Source organism: Xenopus laevis, chromosome 7S (assembly GCF_017654675.1).
Source record: "Xenopus laevis strain J_2021 chromosome 7S, Xenopus_laevis_v10.1, whole genome shotgun sequence".
Lineage (NCBI taxonomy): Eukaryota > Metazoa > Chordata > Amphibia > Anura > Pipidae > Xenopus > Xenopus laevis.
Genome location: NC_054384.1, coordinates 98,844,839 through 98,865,696, shown reverse-complemented (window position 1 = coordinate 98,865,696; position 20,858 = coordinate 98,844,839). Strand labels below are relative to the sequence as shown.

At 39.0% G+C, this 20,858-nt stretch overlaps 1 protein-coding gene across 2 annotated transcripts in view; it reads right to left on the bottom strand.

Moving 5' to 3' along the window:
• Window positions 1-20,858, bottom strand: part of flt3lg.S (fms-related tyrosine kinase 3 ligand S homeolog) — a 56,575-nt gene that overhangs the window by 19,342 nt on the left and 16,375 nt on the right. Inside the window, exon 4 of one of the 2 annotated variants that reach the window (XM_018228186.2) lies at window positions 3,354-3,521. The exons of the other annotated variant lie outside the window; for it this stretch is intronic. The gene's annotated coding sequence lies outside the window, so the exon portion shown is untranslated. The remainder of the gene's footprint in view (window positions 1-3,353; window positions 3,522-20,858) is intronic. 2 annotated transcript variants of the gene reach the window in all.

Sequence of the window (20,858 nt, the reverse complement as noted above, 5' to 3'; positions counted from 1 at the left end):
TCCTTTGGGAGGGGGGGGGAATGCACCCTTTGCTTAGACGATTGAGCTCACTCTTTTCAAAATAGATATCCTGTCTCTCTACAAGCAGGATGGGTGACAGAATCAGTTATTTGGTTAGATTTTGTTAGTGCTGGATTTACTTATTTTAGAGAGCTCTAATGCATCTGCTAGGAAGTAGAACTCTAAAAGATGTATTAGATCGACCTGTCATTTAAAAACTGACCCTGATTGCGGCATGAAGAGCGAATGAAGAGAGACAGATGCTGAGAGGGGCAGAGTGAAGAGTAATTTGATTATTTCAGAAATGGCACACACTGCAGGGTTTGTTAAACAGGTCAGGGAACTCTGAATATCATTTGTGTACTATAAGGGCAATGGTGCATTGTTCTATTTGTCGCCAGCATTTTGTTGCAGCTACAATTCATCAGAAAATACCCTGCAATAAACAGTACTAAGAATTACCTCTGCTATGCCTTTGCATGCATTTTTGAGAGATTATATAATTTTAGTGTTAAGCAGAGACATTTCTTAGTGTTATAAAGGATTTTTAGCCTCAACAAAAAGCAGGCAGCAAACAATACTGTGTGGCATTAACCTAAAGAATAGTGTACTGTCAGCTGTAAATTATAAGGATATTAAAAGTCACTGAGGGGTTCTGTGACCATATAAAAGCACAAGGCTGCAGGCTGAGTTATACAGGGAACTCTGAGTATCACTCATGTATTATAAGGGATAATGTACCCCCTACTGTAAATGATAAGGATATTAGAAGTCACTGAGGGGTTCTGTGACCATATAAAAGCACAAGGCTGCAGGCTGAGTTATACAGGGAACTCTGAGTATCACTCATGTATTATAAGGGATAATGTACCCCCTACTGTAAATGATAAGGATATTAGAAGTCACTGAGGGGTTCTGTGACCATATAAAGACACAAGGCTACAGGCTGAGTTATACAGGGAATTCTGAGTATCACTCATGTATTATAAGGGATAATGTACCCCCTACTGTAAATTATAAGGATATTAAAAGTCACTGAGGGGTTCTGTGACCATATAAAGACACAAGGCTGCAGGCTGAGTTATTGTCATAAGCGCCCGATGGCACGTCTTTCCTCTTCGTCGCCAAAGACAAGATGGCTGTGCCCATAGCTACTACGTGGGTAGCGGTGGCGCTGCGACGCCGGTTTCCCGATGACGTCATGCAAGCCAGCGCCAAATTCAAAATAAAAGGACGCCGGTTCAATGCCCGATTGTAGGTGTTGGTCAAGGATATATTTATGTAAATATGTATATTTATTCTCATATACACATATACATAAGTATTCCTGGTTATAAGGGTTCTTTAACGAAAGAGATAGTTCAATCAAAATATATACATTTATTTACAAAAACTATTGACCCATATCTTCAGAAGTAATACACATTGAACAAGTTACACTACATAGAATGTATAACAAATATTTACAAAGACAATTAGAAATATGTATATGTTGGCTCTAAATCCACTGCCTCTCTGATACTCATCCTTCCATTAGGTCTGTCATCTATGTCCTCACTGCAGGAACTCCCAGGACTCTCTGACTAACTTAGCCTATGGTATTACCCTATAGACTGACCATAAGTTCATGTCAGGTTCTGATTGGTCAGTGACCAATACATTAATCTTGGGGAGTAGGGCATGGATTCCTGAGGCAGTTCATTCCAGAATCAGGACAATGGAATGGGGAAAGGCAGTGTGTAGACAGGAAGGTTTGCTTTTCCAGCCGTCCCCTGGAGGGGATTTAACAACTGTATGCTAAATTGGGTGTCTTTGAAGCTTGCCTCTGTTATGTCCTGATACTATCTAATATGTAAATGACACAACATTCTTAGATACAAATCACAATGTATACATAAAATATACACATATTGCATATAATAAAGATATAACACAAGCAAGTCTCCCTGGGGTAACAGTAGGATTTGTTTGGAACATTCCTGGGTGTTTGATAATTCCTGTTTTACGGATTCCTGACCCTACCTGAACCTCGATTTTGCTACTTTCTGCCTGCCTTCTAAACTTCTGCCTGGATTTGACTACGCTTTGTTCCTGAACCCTTGGCTTCCACCTTGATCCGGACTACTCCCGCTGGGAGTCGATAGGCCCCCTGACAGTTATACAGGGAACTCGGAGTATCACTCATGTATTTTAAGGAATATTGTACCCCCTACTGTTAAAGGAACAGTAACATCAAAAAATTAAAGTGTTTTAAAGTAATAAAAATATAATGCAGTGTTGCCCTTCACTGGTAAAACTGGTGTGTTTGCTTCAGAAACACTACCATAGTTTATATAAATAAGCTGCTGTGTAGCAATGGGGGCAGCCATTCAAAGGCTGAGGTTACACATCAGATATTAGATAAGTTCTGTAGAACATAATGGTGTTATCTGTTATCCACTATTTAACCTGTGCCATATAGACTTTTTTTCAATTTCCACTATTGCTACACAGTAGGCTTGTTTATATGAACTATAGTAGTGTTTCTGAAGCAATTTTACCAGGGCAGGGCAACACTACATGATATTTTCATTACTTTAAAACACTCATTTTTTGGTGTTCCTGTTCCTTTAATGATAAGTATAGTAGAAGTCACTGCTAATGATGGGCAAATAAATTCACCAGGTGCAAATTCACCAAGGCGAATAAATTAGCAAAATTGTGGAGGAAATTCTTTCTTTCATTGATCCCGCTGTCTGGTTGCTAAGGTAAATTCAACCCCAGCAACCATTTAGCTGCTGAAATTCCAAACGGGGGAACAACTGAACATAAAGCTTGATAAATCAAAATCCACTAAAAAAAGATCAACTGCAAATTGATTAAGAGTATTTGTCTGCTTGATACTAAAATGTCAACTAGCCATTTACGTGAATGGTCAAAGCAGTTTATGTCTTTATTTTTATGGCTGTCAACCTTTAGATCTTTTCTGTATGACCTTAGTACTTTACTAGATTAATGTAAATGTATCAAATAATCTGGAAGAAGGCAGTGAGGATTTTCTCTTATAAATTAGCGTTGGGCAAATTTATTTGCCAGGCGCAAATTCGCTGCAAATTCCCGCAATTCGTCGCGTTTTTTACGCCGCATTTTCGTTGCAGAATTTTCGCGGGCAATTCACTAATTTTTCAGCGAATCGAAACGCCCCAAATTCGCCCATCACTACTTATAATTTACATCCATTCATACAAATAAATTACAAATAAAATACAAATAAAATAAGACAGATATACTATGTGCTATGTAACACTCCAGCATTAGGTTTATAGTGTTACAATATCTGAATATAGATATGTAAAGAGTCAGTGAGACCTTACCCGTTGCTCCTTACTGGCTCCCTGCAATCCCTGCAATCCTTATAGTATTTTATGTCCTAGAGGGATAAACTGAGATGAATTCCCTTGCAATTGAGTCCCAGGATTCCCCCGTTTCTCTCTCCAACGCTACAGAAGTCTCCTTGTGATTCTTTCAGAAAGCTTTTAAAACTGAAAGTGAAAGATAACGAGCCTTTCATAAACTGATAATCTCTGCAAACAACTCCCATTTGTTTTAGTTGTAAAGATAAAGACCATCTGAAGTAGAGCATTTCCACACACCCAGGCAAATGGGGCATACATTTCCAGATAATGGACCTTTCTGTAATTTGGATCTTTATACTTTGTCTACTAGAAATTCATGTAAACATTAAATAAACCCAATAGGCTTGTTTTGCTTCCGATAGGGATTAATTATATCTTAGTTTGGATTAAAGGGGTGGTTCACCTTTAAATTAACATTTAGTATGTTATAGAATGGCTAATTCTAAGCAACTTTTCAATTGGTTTTCATTATTTATTTTTTTATAGTTTTTTAATTATTTATCTTCTTCTGACTCTCTCCAGCATTCAAATAGGGGTCACTGGCCCCATCTAATTACAAATGCTACACATTTATTGTTATTGCTACTTTTTATTATTCATCTTTCTATTCAGGCATCTCCTATTCAAATTCCAGTCTCTTATTCAAATCATTGCATGGTTGCTAAAGTAATTTGGACCCTAGCAACCGGATTGCGGAAATTGCAAGCTGGAGAGCTGCTGAACATAAAGCTTAATAACTCAAAAACCACAGATAATAAAAAAAGAATTGTCTCAGAATACCACTCTCTAAATCATACTAAAAGTTAATTTAAAGGTGAACAACCCCTTTAAGTACAAGGTACTATTTTATTATTACAGAGAAAAGGAAATAATTTTTTAAGCTTTGGATTATTTGGATAAAATGGGGTCTATGGGAGACAGTTTTTCCCTAATTCAGAGATTTCCGGATACCGGATCCCATACCTGTACATAGATCTATTAGAATGAAATACATGTTTTCTACTGCATTGCTTAATATAGCGATTTGGGGAGATTAGTCGCCCGGCGACAAATCTCCTCTTCTTCGGGGCTACTAATCTCCCCGAACTGCCTCCTCGCCGGCTAGAATGTAAATCACCGGCAGGATGGCACTCGGAGCGCTTTGTTTTCCAAAGTCGCACGAAGTTTACATGTGAGGCTACTTTAGGCTCCTAGTGCCATCCCACCGGTGATTTACATTCTAGCCAGCGGGGAGGCAGTTTGGGGAGATTAGCAGCCTCAAAGAAGAGATTTGTCGCCGAGCAACTAATCTCCCCGATTCGCAGCGTGAGTCTCTGCCCTTAAACAGCTCTGGTGGGTGGGGGGTCGCCGACTCTGTAACTGTTCTGAGCGGAAGTTGTTAGAAGTGATACAATAGTTTCTAATATTCCAAAGACATCACTGATAAATGTATCAACTCCGCCACTAAATGTATCCAATTGTAGCAGTTCAGAAGCTGCTCCTGGATTACTTGAGACACCAGAGACATGAACATTGAATTGAAATCAATGAAATCAAAAGCAATTGAAAAAGGCTTTATTTCTGGTGAACAATCTAAAAAGAATGAAACAACCACTTTAAAGTATATTAGTATTAGACCACAATTGAAGAGTGGCCCATGGAGTCACTTGGGATGTGCAGTAGGATAGTAGTTATGATTAGGGATGGGCGAATTTTTTTGCCATGTTTCGCTGAAAAATTATGCCCATAGACTTGTATGGCGTCCTGCGTCAAAAAAAATCTGCGTCATTTCGCCGGCAGTGAAGTGGGTCAAATTCGCCCATCCCTAATTATGATCACCCCATTGACTTGCAATTCATGGTGACCAGCTGCTTCCTTTTATTATACCTGAATATAATTTTATATATATATATATATATATATCTCCGTAAGGGCAGAGTAGGTGCTATGGGTGGTGCTGTGGATGCATAAGGCTGTATAAGATTTTCTCTGCTGCCTCTGTCACAGGTCAAAATTAGGATTTTGCTTTGGGAAACAGTTTACCATTGCTACAGCTGCCTCTAGTTACTGTAGGAATGGAATATCCAATTTTTCAGCACATTATACATTTCGTTTATAAAAACCGCAAGCAGAATTAAAGGGGGTTGTTCACCTTCCAAGCAATTTTTCACTTCAGTTGTTTCCAGATTGTGATCAAATCAAGCAAAAACCAAAAGAGTTCGATTTTTTTCAGAGTTTTTTCCCGAATCATAAATTCTTCTGGCTTTTTCCCAAAAGAGAAACTTTACTGGCGTTCAGCTGCAACTTTGCATTTTAGCGAATTAGCATAGTGGTAGTGAATTAGAACCTGACCAGTGTCGGACTGGGTCTGCTTCTAAGTGGAGTGAACCCTCTTTGTCGGGGGTCACGGTGAAATAAAATTTTTGCATGTGCACACTGAATTCACGCTGCACCAGGCCCGGACTGGCAATCTGTGGGTTCTGGCAAATGCCAGAGGGGCTGCTACTGTATAAAGTGCCATAGAAAGTAAGTATTTAGTGGGCTGGTGGGGCCTTTTTGGGCCTCTTTCTGGGCTGATTGGGCCTCTGTGTACCTAAAATGCCAGGGCCTATTTTAATTCTCAGTCCGGACCTGCGCTGCACCCATACTTACAAACCCGGCACCGCGCGCAGGTATGGACAAACGCGGCGCTCCGGAGAGGCGAGGGGGGCCCCAGCAACATGTATTTTCTTAGAAGAATATGAATCAGTGCAAGAAAGCCAGAGAGAAATCTGAGCTGACATTTTGCACCATCCACTACCATTAGCATTCACACCCCAATTCAGTTGGAACAAAGACTCGGGGAGGATAACAACCATTGTCCCAAATCTTAACAATACTTAACAATCCAAGAAGCTCAAACTTGAAATCTTTACTGCCATTTTATTAAGCTGAGGTTTTTATTTTGAGAGGTGGTTTCCCAAACATCAGCATAATAGAAATACAGTGAAAAATTCAGCCTTGAGTGGAATATTGGGAGTTTCTATTACTGTCCATTCATTAATACAAACTATATTGTGCAGCCTATTAATGGGTTATTCCAGAGGTTCCATTTGAACCTTGCTGATCATAGGTGCACCTTACATTAGACTTTTGTGTAAATAAGAAGAAGAAGAAAAAGAGAGTTTAGGAGAGCTGTAAAATGCCTATTTCCCAGTCAATTACTTCTTACACTTCCTCCCTCTCTACAAAATGTGCCCATTTTTGTGTGACTGCACATGTTATTGTAAATAGCGATGAGCGAATCTGTCCTCTTTCGCGTTGCCGAAAAATTTGTGAAACTACGAGAAAATTCACAAAACGTCAAAAAAATTTTTTTCCAAAATGCATCAGTTAATAGTGCTGCTCCAGCAGAATTCTGCACTGAAATCCATTTCTCAAAAGAGCAACATATTTTTTTATATTTAATTTTGAAATCTGACATGGGGCTAGACATATTGTCAGTTTCCCAGCTGCCCCCAGTCATGTGACTTGTGCTCTGATAAACTTCAGTCACTCTTTACTGCTGTACTGCAAGTTGGAGTGATATCACCCCCCTCCCTCCCCCCCAGCAGCCTAACAACAAAACAATGGGAAGGTAACCAGATAGCAGCTCCCTAACACAAGATAACAGCTGCCTGGTAGATCTAAGAACAGCACTCAATAGTAAAATCCAGGTCCCAATGAGACACATTCAGTTACATTGAGTAGGAGAAACAACAGCCTGCCAGAAAGCAGTTCCATCCTAGTGTTGACTCTTGCTGACTCTTTCTGAAAGCACATGACCAGGCAAAATGACCTGAAATGGCACGTACACACCAATATTACAACAAAAAAAATACACTTGCTGGTTCAGGAATGACATTTTATATTGTAGAGTGAATTATTTGCAGTGTAAACAGTGTAATTTAGAAATAAAAACGACATCATAAAAAGTATGACAGAATCCCTTTAAAGTCTATGGGTGTCATTTTTTTTGCAGCAATTTTTATATATTAGAGTCTATGGAAGACTTTTTTGTCTACTATGACATTTTTGTCTACCGCTCAACATTTTTGTAATGCACAAAACTTACTGTGTGGCAAATTTTTGGCACTGAAACTTTTCGCCTGCAGCGAATCTCTGAAGTTCATGGCTAATTGTAAACAAGGTTTGCAGTCTTTTGCTGCGAAACCAGAGAGAAAGTTTGTGTAAATACTAGGGCGTGTAGTACAACTCTCAAACTCAGATGAACTTCTCCACACACCCAGGAACATCCTTGTAAGTTACATAAATGTACTGCTTCTAAACTAACTTTGTGATGTAAAATCCAAAATAATGTCTTTAGTGCACCCACTTGGGATTGTTCTAACGCCACATAGTCAGTCAAGATGGAAAATCCCTAAAATCTTGTCGGCGTGGGGAAGCTAAGCATAAAACCCTTTCTCACTTCAATAAACACAAAGTAATGTAGATAAACAGCAAAAAAGCATTTTTGTTTTTTTTACACGTATCTTAAGTTTAAAATATCAAAGCAGTGTACACTTTTCAGGGAGGTCATAAACCATGGGAGGTCCCATGAGCAGAATAACACACTAACACTATCATCATTTATTTATATAGCGCAGACAAGTTTGCAGTGATTTACCTAAATCATAACAAACAGGGAATAAACGGTGGATAACAAACTGTTTACAGAGTACAATAGGATTAGAGGGCCCTACAACTTAGAGTTTACAAACTAACACATAGGGGCCCATTTACTAAGGGTCGAAGTGAATTTTCAAATGCAAAAAATTTTTGTGTACTTCGACCATCAAATAGGCCAAAATTCGATTTGAATTGAAAAAATTTCGAAAATTCTACCATTCGAAAATCGAAGTACTGTCTCTTTAAAAAATGTAGAATTCGATACTTCGCCACCTTAAACCTGCTGAATTGCTGTTTAGCCTATGGGGGACCTCCTATAAACTTTCTGAGTGTTTGGCTAAGTTTTGAGTAGTCAGACAGATCAGATTTGTAAAATCGTTTGTTTTGAAAGATTTAATCGATAGATCGAACATTTTTTTCCAACTATCGACGTATCAAAGTCGATGGTCGAATTTCGAAATTTTTTAACTTCGAAATTCGACCCTTAGTAAATGTGCCCCTAAGGTAGAGTCCTGCGTGGGTCCATTTTTTGGGACCCGTAATCCGACCTGGACCCGCATTCTTACCCGATTGGAACCGCTACCCCACCCTACCCGCAAGTACCTTATCCGCAACCCGGACCCGCGACCCACTGACCATCAAGAATCGGGAAGTGCTGTCATTGTAAACCGGAAGTGACATCATCGGAAGTAGACATGATCAAAAAAAAGGAGTAAAACAGGAAGTGCTGTCATTGTAAACTGGAAACAATGTCATTGTAAGTAGCCATGACAAGAAAAAAGGAGTAAATATCGCTATTAAGAAGACCCACAGTCCGACCCGCAGAACCACCGACCCGTGTCTTTACCTGCAGCCAGAACTTCTCCCCTCAACCCGCAAGGTACCGCAGGTTTTTGCTGGTAACCCGCGGTTACCTGCAGGTACCCGACCCGCTGCAGGACTCTACCCTAAAGGGGCACATTTACTAAGGGTCGAATAAAATAAACTTCGATTTTCTTCTAATTAGATTTTTATATAATTACTTAGATAATTTACATATTTATCAATGCAGTCGAATTATGATTGTTCGAACAAAGGGCTTGTATTCTATGTACTTCGTATTGAATTTGGTTTAAAGGTTTTATCGTATCGAATATTCGAACATGATCGAAGGTGGTCTTTGCCCCACTTCCGTTCGAATTGTTTGAATCGAACGTTTAATGCCCCACTTCCTTTATGCCATTTTTTCCACACAAGAGGCCCTGCAGAGGCCATTTTAGGTGCATTTTCGGGCTTAATGCGCACTTGCTATTTGGATGAGCCAGGTGGAGGAGGTTTCCAAACTGCTCAGCACAAAATGAGAAGGAGAAGTGAGGAGGGGGAAGTTAGTTCCAGCCCTGATGAGGTTCCCAGGGCGGCTAGATCCCACAGTATGTGGGATCTAAGTCACCACAGGAGGGGGAGAGAGGGGGAAAGGGACTGGGGTGTCACAGGGAGGGGTTCCTGGGGGGAGGGAGAAGAGAGTAGGTTGGGGGGTCCCATAGAGGGGGGGAGGAGAGCTCAGGGGGTGGGAGGAGTTGGTTAGGGAGGGTGTCAACATCGGGACACGCGGCAGGTCTCATACCCCGGACAGGGTACAGGGGAGCTCCCCCAGGGCATGCCGCAAAATAAATTTATTAGAAATAAAGAAGTATACAAATAAAAAAAAAACAGGTACAATCGAATATTCGAATAGAAAATCCTTAGAATATTTGAATATCGAAGTCGAAGATGGAGTTTGGCAGGTCAAAGTTGGGGAAGAAATAATTTGAACTAAAACTTCGGGTGAATATTTGATAAATTAGGTATCCTTCGATATCGAATAGTCGAAACCGATTAGAAGAATCAAATAGTCGAACTAAAAAATCCTTCGATACTCGTATTTTACCACTTCGATTATCGAATTTGACTATTCACACTGTCGAAGTAACGTTCATGCATTTCGAAAATTCGAATCGAAGTTCGAAGTCGAAGTCAAAATTCACACGAGGTTTAGTAAATGTGCCCCTAACACTATAGACAAATACACAGCTACTAATATAGTATTAAGTGGAATTATACAATTTGTATCCTATACATCTGTATGAGATTTGAAAGGTGTTTGCGTCATTGGGGAATTCATTCCACTAAGGGGCCCCTTATTGCCCTTGCACTAATGAGCAGATTTAGGCAGAGATGAATGAAGAATTAGTTATTTGGGATGAATTTTGTAATTTCCATTTTAATTTCTGGAACCTGTTTTTGCAAGGGCTTAATGCAACATTATGGCTTGGTTGGAACGCTGTATGCTTCACTAGTTTTTGTGAAAGGCAGAGACTATATTAGCATTGAGCTCCTCCTCAAAGAACACAGATAATGAGTAAAAGGAGCCAGGGTCATCTGTGTGGTGGACGTGATAGATTGGGGCTTAATCTGTTGAGAAATTATGAGTTCCTTATAATATGACACTGGGGAATAAAACATGTGCTCTGCACAGTGTTACATAGTTACAGAGTTAAATTGGGTTGAAAAAAGACAAAGTCCATCAAGTTCAACCCCTCCGAATGAAAACCCAGCATCCATACACACACCCCTCTCTACTTTTGATTAAATTCTATATACCCATACCTATACTAACTATAGAGCTTAGTATCATAATAGCCTTTGATATTATGTCTGTCCAAAAAACCATCCAAGTCCCTCTTAAAGGCATTAACTGAATCAGCATCACAACATCACCCGGCAGTGCATTCCACAACCTCACTGTCCTGACTGTGAAGAACCCTCTACGTTGCTTCAAATGAAAGTTCTTTTCTTCTAGTCTGAAGGGGAGGCCTCTGGTACGGTGATCCACTTTATGGGTAAAAAGGTCCCCTGCTATTTGTCTATAATGTCCTCTAATGTACTTGTAAAGTGTAATCATGTCCATTCGCAAGCACCTTTTTTGCAGAGAAAACAACTCCAATCTTGACAGTCTCCCCTCATAATTTAAGTCTTCCCTCCCTCTAACCAGTTTAGTTGCACTTAGTCTCTGCACCCTCTCCAGCTCATTTATATCCCTCTTAAGGACTGAAGTCCAAAACTGCCCCATACTCCAGATGAGGCCTTACCAGGGACCTATAAAGAGGCATAATTATGTTTCCATCCCTTGAGTTAATGCCCTTTTTTATGCAAGACAGAACTTTATTTGCTTTAGTGGCCACAGAATGACACTGCCCAGAATTAGATAACTTGTTATCTACAAAGACCCCTAGATCCTTCTCATTTAAGGAAACTCCCAACACACTGCCATTTATTGTATAACTTGCATTTATATAATTTTTGCCAAAGTGCATAACCTGCATTTATCAACATTGAACCTCATTTTCCAGTTTGCTGCCCAGTTTTCCAGTTTAGACAAGTGGCAGCATCCTGCATGGAACCTATAGTTCTGCACAATTTAGTATCATCTGCAAAAATAGAAACAGTACTTTCAATGCCCACCTCCAGGTCATTAATAAACAAGTTGAAAAGCAAGGGACCTAGTACAGAGCCCTGCGGTACTCCACTAACACTGGTCCAATTAGAAAATGTTCCATTTACCACCACTCTTTGTAGTCTATCTTTTAGCCAGTTCTCTATCCAGGTACAAATACTATGTTCCAGGCCAACATTCCTTAATTTAACCAGTAACCTTTTGTGTGGCACTGTATCAAATGCTTTAGCAAAGTCTAAGTAAATCACATCCACTGCCATCCCAGAATCGAGGTCTCTACTTACATTCTCATAAAAAGAAATTGAGGTTAGTCTGGCAAGATCTATTACGCATAAAACCATGCTGGCACAAACTCATAGTATTATGATTTGCTATGAAGTCCAGCATCTTATCCTTTATTAACCCTTCGAAAAGCTTTCCTACAACTGACGTCAGACTAACTGGCCTATAGTTTTGAGGCTGAGAACTGGATCCTTTTTTGAATAAAGGCACCACATAAGCAATTCGCCAGTCTCTCGGCACTATGCCAGACCTCAATGAATCCTGAAAAATTAAGTAAAGAGGTTTGGCAATCACAGAGCTAAGCTCGCTAATTACCCTGGGATGAATACTATCTGGCCCCGGACCTTTGTTAATCTTAACATGTTCTAGTCTCTTTTGAATTTCTTCATGTGTGAACCATGTATCATTAGTTGTATTACTAGAATTGGGACTATTAAGAAGGAAACCTTCACTTACTGGTTCCTCATTTGTGTAGACAGATGAAAAATACGAGTTCAGAATCTGCGCTTTTATTTTGTTTTCATCAACCAGCTGACCGCCCTCTGATAGTAAGGGTCCCACCCCTTCCTGCTTCATTTTTTTACTATTAACATATGTAAAAAATAATTTTGGAATTTTTTTACTGCTTGCTGCAATATCCTTTTCTATAGCAATTTTAGCTTGCCTTATAGCTTCTTTGCATGATTTATTGGCCTCCTTGTACCTTATAAATGATTCGGCTGTCCCAACTAACTTAAAAGCCTTAAAAGCACGTCTTTTCTTACCCACCTCAACACCAACGCTTCTATTGAACCAAAAAGGTTTTGCTTTGCAACGACGTTCCTTGCTTACAAGTGGAATATACTGGCAAGTATATTTATTAAGCAGCATTTTAAAGACTTCCCATTTTTGTTCTGTATTTAACCCTATGAAAAGCATTTCCCACTTAATATGTTATAATACTAAAATATGTTATACTGTCAAAGTTTGCACGTCTGAAATTTAGTGTTTTAGTTCCTCACACATAAATAGAATTGCCTCTGCAACAGAATCTCAAAGGAGACCACGTTATGATCACTAGTCCCTAAATGCTCACCCACACAAATGTTAGAAATTAGTTCAGTATTATTAGTTATTACAAGGTCCAAAAGTGAGATATACCTAGTAGGTTCTTGAACGAGCTGGAATAAAAAGTTGTCATTCAGCATATTTACAAACCTACTAGCTTTTTCTGTTTTAGCAACCCCATTACCCCAGTCAATGTCTGGATAATTGAAGTCACCCATAGCAACAACTTGACCCAGCTGTGAAGCCGCTTGTATCTGCAAGAGTAGCTGGGCTTCATACTCGACACTTATACGAGGTGGTTTATAGCATACACCAATGATAATTCTTTCTTTTTACCTTTTTCCCAGTCAAAATCTCTACCCAGAGGGATTCTACACCCTCACCAGTGCCAGCTATTGTTATTTCTTTAGCACATCACTCCTAAAAAGGGTGTAACCATTTAAATTCACAACCCAGTCACATGTTTCATCCCACCAGGTCTCGGTGAAACCAATTATATCATAATTTTTAGAGTGTTATCAGCAGAAGGGTGTGTACTGCTTGGAATTAAATGTAAAGATCAAAAGTATGATGCAATAAATGATAATTTAGGAGAAATAATACATTGAGATACAGATGTAGATAACACCTACACAAACATGAGAAAATACATACACAGATACAACTTAATCACATCACCGAAAATCTGAAGATTTGAAAATTGGGGAAACAAATTTCTGTAATTCAACTCACCTCCATGTTTATGGATCCTATGTATTGGGGTTGGTGTCAAAGAAACAAGTAGGGTATAGTAACACATATAAAGAGGAAAGGATCACTGATCACTGATGAGGAGTTTTAAAGGGGTTGTTCTACTTTAAATTAAATTCTAGCAAGATGTTGGTTTTCATTTTTTATTATTTGTGGTTTTTGAGTTATTTGGCTTTTTATTTAGCAGCTCAGTTTTTAGTTTCAGCAATCCTGTTGCTAGGGTCAACATAAATGAAAAAATAAATAAAACTCGACTAATCTCCCAATCCACAATTTTACCTTATTTATCAATAAAATAATTAGAAAAAATTGATGCTGTAAAAGACCCCTATAAACTCTTGATAAAATAGTGCAAAATTCAAAAACCTACAATTTTTTCAGATTTGACACCTGAAACGCAGATTTTTTTTATATTATCGCCCGAAAACAAAAAAAAAAATCAGATTATCGTACAAAACCCAGTGCAGATCATGATATTTTCCAATTGTAAAAGGGACATCTGCCATTGTTTTCTACATGACCTCGGCAGGTTTGAGATGGAGTAGTTTTTGATTCTGACTTTTAGCAGCCTGGGGTATAATAAATCTTGAAAAATTCTACTTTTTTTTCCACTAAGAAATTGTGTTTTCCCTCCGACCAGAAAAAATTGGACTTTAGTAAATTACCCCCTATATGTGTGGCCTTACAGAGCACTTGTTTTTTAGGGTCAGTGTCCAGCATTTGAAAGCTGGAAACAGTCAGAAGAACAAGAGAAATAATTAAAAATAAAAAAAATTAAGGGCCATTGAAAAGTTGCTCAAAATTAGCCATTCTATTACATACTTAAAGTTAATTTAAAGGTGAACCACCCCTTTAAGGACAGAGACACACTCTCAGATTCTGGGAGATTTAATCGCCTGGCGATTCGCCTATTCTCCCCGAACTGCCTCCCCTGCCTTCCCGCCGGCTTGAACGTAAATCACCGGCGGGATGGCAATCGGTGCGCTTTGTTTTCCGAAGTTGTCCTAAGTTGCCACACAAGGAAACTTCCGGACGACTTCAGAAAAGGAAGCACTTCGAGTGCCATCCCGCTGGCGCTTTACGTTCTAGCCGTCGGGAGGCAGTTCGGGGAGATTAGTCGCCCCAAAGGAGAGGAGATTTGTCTCTGGTCAACTAATCTCCCTGAATCTGAGTGTGTGTCTCTGCCCTAAAGGTTTTACATGGCAACTGTGTACATAAATGGCCCTTATTGTGTTTTTTTTTTTTTTTTGTTTTTTTTAGAAGCTGTATGTTCAATAGCCCTAATAAACCTGAATAGCAAAATGGCGATTCTGTACTTCTGCTCTCAGTGTCCTAAAAAAGAATGGGGCCCAGGGAGATTTGGACAAATTAAAGCACATTTTAGTATAGTATAGCCAAGTATAGCCATTATTAGCAAAATTGATCTTTCCATTAGGCAGAAAACATACATCAAAATAAACAACGTAAAAAAGGATAAATACTGATAAATTGTAGATAGTATACGAACATAGATGAATACACACACACGTTATTATATGTGTATATATATATATATATATATATCTATATATATATATATCTATATATATATATATATATATATATATATATATATCTATATATCTATATATATATATATATATATATATATATATATATATATATATATATATATATGTGTGTTATATCCATCCTTGAGAAAGGTCCTAATGAGGATCGAAACATTGGAAAGAGGCAGAGATGTTATATGGTTGTGCCAAGATTCGTGTATATATAATTTACAACTGTGCACCCCAATTACATATATAAAGAGGTTTAGCCTTGGAGTGCAGATACTCATTATATATAATTAGAAATACTTATGAGCTCTGGCATAGAAGTGCACACCCAGAGCCATCATGTAGTGACACGCTATTTATCTCTGAGCTACTTCTATGAACTTTTGGGAATTTCCAACTCTATTAAAAAAAACACTAAGTGACATATAAACAACAATACAATGGATTATGTTATTAAAGAGGGACTCTTATTTTCCATGTTTAAATAGCTGGCACAGAGGGTATGTTTATAGAGTACATAATTGTACAGAAAAGTAATGCTTTGGGTGGGCTATAAAACCTAAAATATGTTTTTTGCCTAGTGAACCCTTTGCCTGGACACCTCATTGGCTCTGCATTGGCTCCCACTATGATACAATAGGATTCCTCCACATTAGACTCAATGCTTGGGGTTCCCTCCCTAGCTAAAGCATTGGCTATACATAAATAACCTCACCAAACCAGCAGATCTAAACATGAATGGCTAGCTGAAGCTGAACATAAAAATAAATTGTGCTAATCTTTTCCTGACAAGTGGTGGGTCAAAAGGGGTTGATCCCCCCATAGGTCAATGACCAGATTACATGGGCAGATCCACAACTGACCGAGGAGGGCCACATCCATGCCCACAGGATTTTCCAACCTTCCTGAACAGATACTGGAACTAGTGATGAGCAAATCTGTCCCATTTCATTTCCCTGAAAAATTCGCAAAACTGCGAAAAAATTCAAGAAATTTCGCAAAATGCATTGAAGTCAATGGACGTTTTTACGCACAACAATTTTTACACACACTACAATATTTTTCTCTCCAAATGCATTAAAGTCAATGTATGAAGCAACGTAGGGGGTTCATCACAGTCAGGACAGTGAGGTTGAGGAATGCACTGCCGGGTGATGTTGTGATGCTGATTCAGTTAATGACTATAAGAATGGCTTGATTTCTTGGACAGACATAATATCAAAGGCTATTGTGATACTAACTCTATAGTTAGTATACCTGTAGATATAGGTATAGATAATGTAAGTGAGAGTAGGGAGGTGTGTGTGTATGGATGCTGGGTTTTCATTTGGAGGGGTTGAACTTGATGGACTTTGTCTTTTTTCAACCCAATTTAACTATGTAACTATGTGTGTTTTTCTTATGGCGACTTTTTTTGTCCTAATGTTAGTCAATGGGTGTTTTTTCTCATGGCGACTTTTTTATCCTAATGCATTAAAGTCAATGGGCTTTTTTTTTCATGGTGAATTTTTGCCGCAGTTTTGTGAAAAAAATTTACACATGGCAAAATTCGGAATTTTACCACAAATCCATGACTGGTGAATATATTCGCTCATCAATAACTGGAACGCCATCGTTCAGCACTCATACATCACGAAATAAGATGTTGACTCTCTTAAAGGGTTGTGACAGCTTTAAACTAACTTTCAGTATGTTATAGAATGGACAATTCTAAGCAACTTTTTAACTGGTCTTCATTATTTATAGTTTTTTTTAATTATTTTTATGAACCTTTCCAGCTTTCAAATGGGGGTCACTGAACCCATGTAAAAACAAATGCTCTATAAAAACTACAACTTTTTATCACTTCCATTGCTATTCAGGCCCTCCCTCTTCATATCCCAGCCTTCTATTTAAATGCATGTATGGTTGCTAGGGTAATTTAAATAAAATGCAAAATAACTCAAAAACCACAAATAATAAAAAATAAAGAATTGCAAATTGTCTCAGAATATCACTCTCTCTACATCATACTAAAAGTTAACTCAAAGGTGAACAACCCCTTCAAGAGCAGCAGAGGCGCCAGCTGGCATCATTCCTTGTAAGACCAATTTAAGTTTATAACAGACTACCAGAGCATTAGGCAACCCAGACAGCTAGCCCCGCCCCCACGCGCCATAGAATAGGGAACGGAAAACTTTAGGGAAAGAGAGGAGTGGGGATTGGGGAGGGTAGAGGGGAAGGACAGTGGGGCGATCAATGGTTTGGTGAGAGCTGCAGACGGGAGCTAATGCAAACTAGGTGTAGGCAGAACAATCTTGAACAGGCACCTGCCCAGTGCCCCCACATTGTTGCATCCTAGGCAGGTGACTATCCCTAGTTCTGGCCCTGCAGACTACGAGTTCCAACCAAACATCATACCCCAAACTTTCAACCCAACCATTTGCCAATGGTTTCCACTACACATGGAGGCAATACCACTGGGTTTGGACAAAGATCTTCAATACCACAGGTCATACTTCTTCTGAAGCCTTAAAAGAATCCCATTCCCCAAAAATACCAGCTACTTCTTTACCTCTCCCCCACAACATTGACCTTATAACTAACATTTGCCTATAAAAAGGAAGCACATTTTTGGAACAGGAAACCAGTTTATACACAGGGTCTAAATGTTCATAGATGTTAATAATGCATTTTTGCCCATTCAAATACAATTGTACAGAAAATCTGGAATGCTGTGGACTAATTAAGACATGGTAAGATCTCATATGAGTATTTTAGGGTGGGGTGTGTGTAACCTATATGAGTACACATCTATTCAAGGGCAAAGGAGACAAACACACGCTTACCTCTCACACACATTCTTTTAGAAACCATACACACATATTATACTTTATTTTCTGCAGGCTGCAATTTATATGGCTGGCTAAAATACTTTTCTGGAACTAAAACTGCATAAAGTATAAAAATTCATTCCGCCAGGGTGCAAGTGCTAGTTCACTAAGGGCATAAAAGTCAACCCCTAAGTGTACATCTAACTAGTTGCCCCCCAAGGGATGCTGTGCTCTGCAGCCGGGCCTTGTCCTTACCACCTGCCTTCTAGGCACCTTCCCACCTGTACCGTTTGGATAGAGCTCTGGCAAATGTAGCGATGGCCATATTAAGGGGGTTGTCAACACTGAAATAAAGCACATAGGCCAGTCAGCCCAGCTTGACAGCCTCCTAATTCCTATTACAATATGACAGAGAACATTACATGCTAACATGAGAATTGTGAGACTTTCAGTTACACTAAGGAAAAAACAGTTTGCATTATATAACAACTATGAGAGGGTTATTCACTAAAACTCCGGTCTGAGTTTTTGTGGCAAAACTCGAATTTTGCAAAATTTATTAAAATCTGATGCACCAAAAAGCTGAACCCGAAAATCTGCCATCTCAGACCTGCCGAGGTTGTGTACAAGTCAATGGCAGAGGTCTCTGCCCTATTTTGACATTTCTATGGTTTGCGTTGGAATTAGCCCGAAAAAAATTGAGCAAATCGGGGGGAAAAACTCAGAAAATACAAGGTACAATTCGGGTTTCCTCTTGATTTTATCGAGCTTTTAACCAAACTGATTAAATTAAGCTTTTTTAATAATAAATAAGGTCAAATCGTGGATTCTAGTTTGGTCAGACTTTATTTAAGGAATCAGAAACATTCAGATTTTGATAAATAAAGCTGGGCCGTTTGTATGATTTTCGGGCGGTGTGTGGAGTGTCTCGTCATTTTTCGTGCTATGGCAATCAGTCGTTCAGACAATTGGACAGGTTAAAACATTTCTGTCGGCTGCCGATAATATCTCTGCAGGTATTGCCGATCTGACAATATCAGTGGGAGACTGTCACTAGCTTTAGGCGGACATAACTTCAGGGGCAGAACATCGTCTGATCTGTTCTTTTACTACTTTATTTGATCTGAATGGTTAGTGGCAGGTCTGGAGATAGCACCTGAACGATTGTTCCTTCAATATGTAGATTAATCTGCACGTCTATTGCCATTTTAACTCCCTTAATCTACATAACAACAGATCCAGAACAATATGAATCTCCAGCCTCGTCCACAGAGCACAGACATGCCACATGTATAACACATAGTCAATATCCCCACAGCAACCAATCCAAAATTATTCATTATCAGTCTATTTTATGTTTCAAAATTTAAGCTAACCTTTGATCGGTTGCTGTGGATAACTACACTAGAGTTATTTAGCAACTATATTATGAATCAGCCCATTAGTCTCACGAGACAGTTTGCCGGATCTTTTAGCCCAAAAGGTTCCTTTACAGCACTGCTGCCTGGGTTTATTATCAACAGCATTTACAAAGGATGTCTCACAATGATTCCAACCCGATTTCAAAGGGACACTGGTGCAACTTGGTGAAGCCTGCCCCGACATTATTCTGCCTCCGTTCCGGTGCTAATTACTGATAGACCTGTAACTGCGGGTGACTGAGTGAGGGGGGCTTAAATCAGAGAGACACTGATAAACTACAAGTGCGTAGACATGTCTGGTTTGATTATTTACAGTACATCAAGCCCTTCCCAAATGGAACGCACAATCTATAAAGAAGGTGAGTAATATACAGGATGGGTAACAAGTGCAGCCATTCATAAAGGTTGTGGCACTGGTGCTGAGTGCCAACACTGAGTTAGAGGTCCGATCAGAGTTTAGTGTTGCAGAGGGAATATTCCTTATGGATAAATTCAGGGATAGAATTCCAGAGATAAGGAGCATTTAACCCGGGAACCAGTCCTCCAAGAAAGAAACACCACTGTTCCACTAAACAATCTATTAAGTGCATATATGTTTACACAGCACCATCATTTACATTGAAACTGGATAATTAGAGAAAAAGTAATCATACAAGGAGACCTGTACTGGATTTCTATTCCCACTAATAGGTCAACAGAGCCCAAGGCTGTGTGATGATGATGATTTAAATTGCTTGGGCTCCAACAGCCCTTTGTGCCATTGACCTTAGAACAGAACCAATTTTCTGATACTACAAGCCAGTAACTTAATTTAATAACATCAATGCTGAATAAAAAAAGTGTATATAAACATTTTACTGCAGGGCTCGCAAACAGGTTGTCCCTTGATTTCTCTGATCCAGTATTTGGCAGCCACCTGGGGAAACACGTGTTCCTATACAATTTGGTTTCTGAAATGAATTGAATCGAGTTTTCCTCCAAAAACAAAAAAACCCTTGAATGTCAGGAAGGCTATTAGCTTCTTCAAATGGTTCAACAGACCTCTGCCATTGATTTGTACATGAACTCGGCAGGTTTTAGTTGGCAAAGTCTAGAATTAGAACTGCTTCCAGGATAGAGGTGTGATACAGTAAATCTCACGTTTGAATTCAAATTTGAGTTGATGGTTTTAAATTTGAAATTGTGTGTTTTGAAGATTCGAATTCAAATACCATTCAAACCTTAGTAAATCTGCCCCTTAGTTTTGGAGTAAGGCTTGCCCCCGATGTAGATTTTTGGCATATCTGTATTACAATACATAAATGGTCTTATTTTGGACTAGAGGATCACAATTACCACCCTCATCAATTCAGACCTGAAGAAGCACTTTGGGGTACAATACTATTAATAGCCCCCTGTACCCATTGAATCAATCATAAAATATTGTAACCAGTGGCATAAATATAGAGGAAGCCCCCCCTGACAACTACAGGGTCTGCTTCCCCTATAGCTTT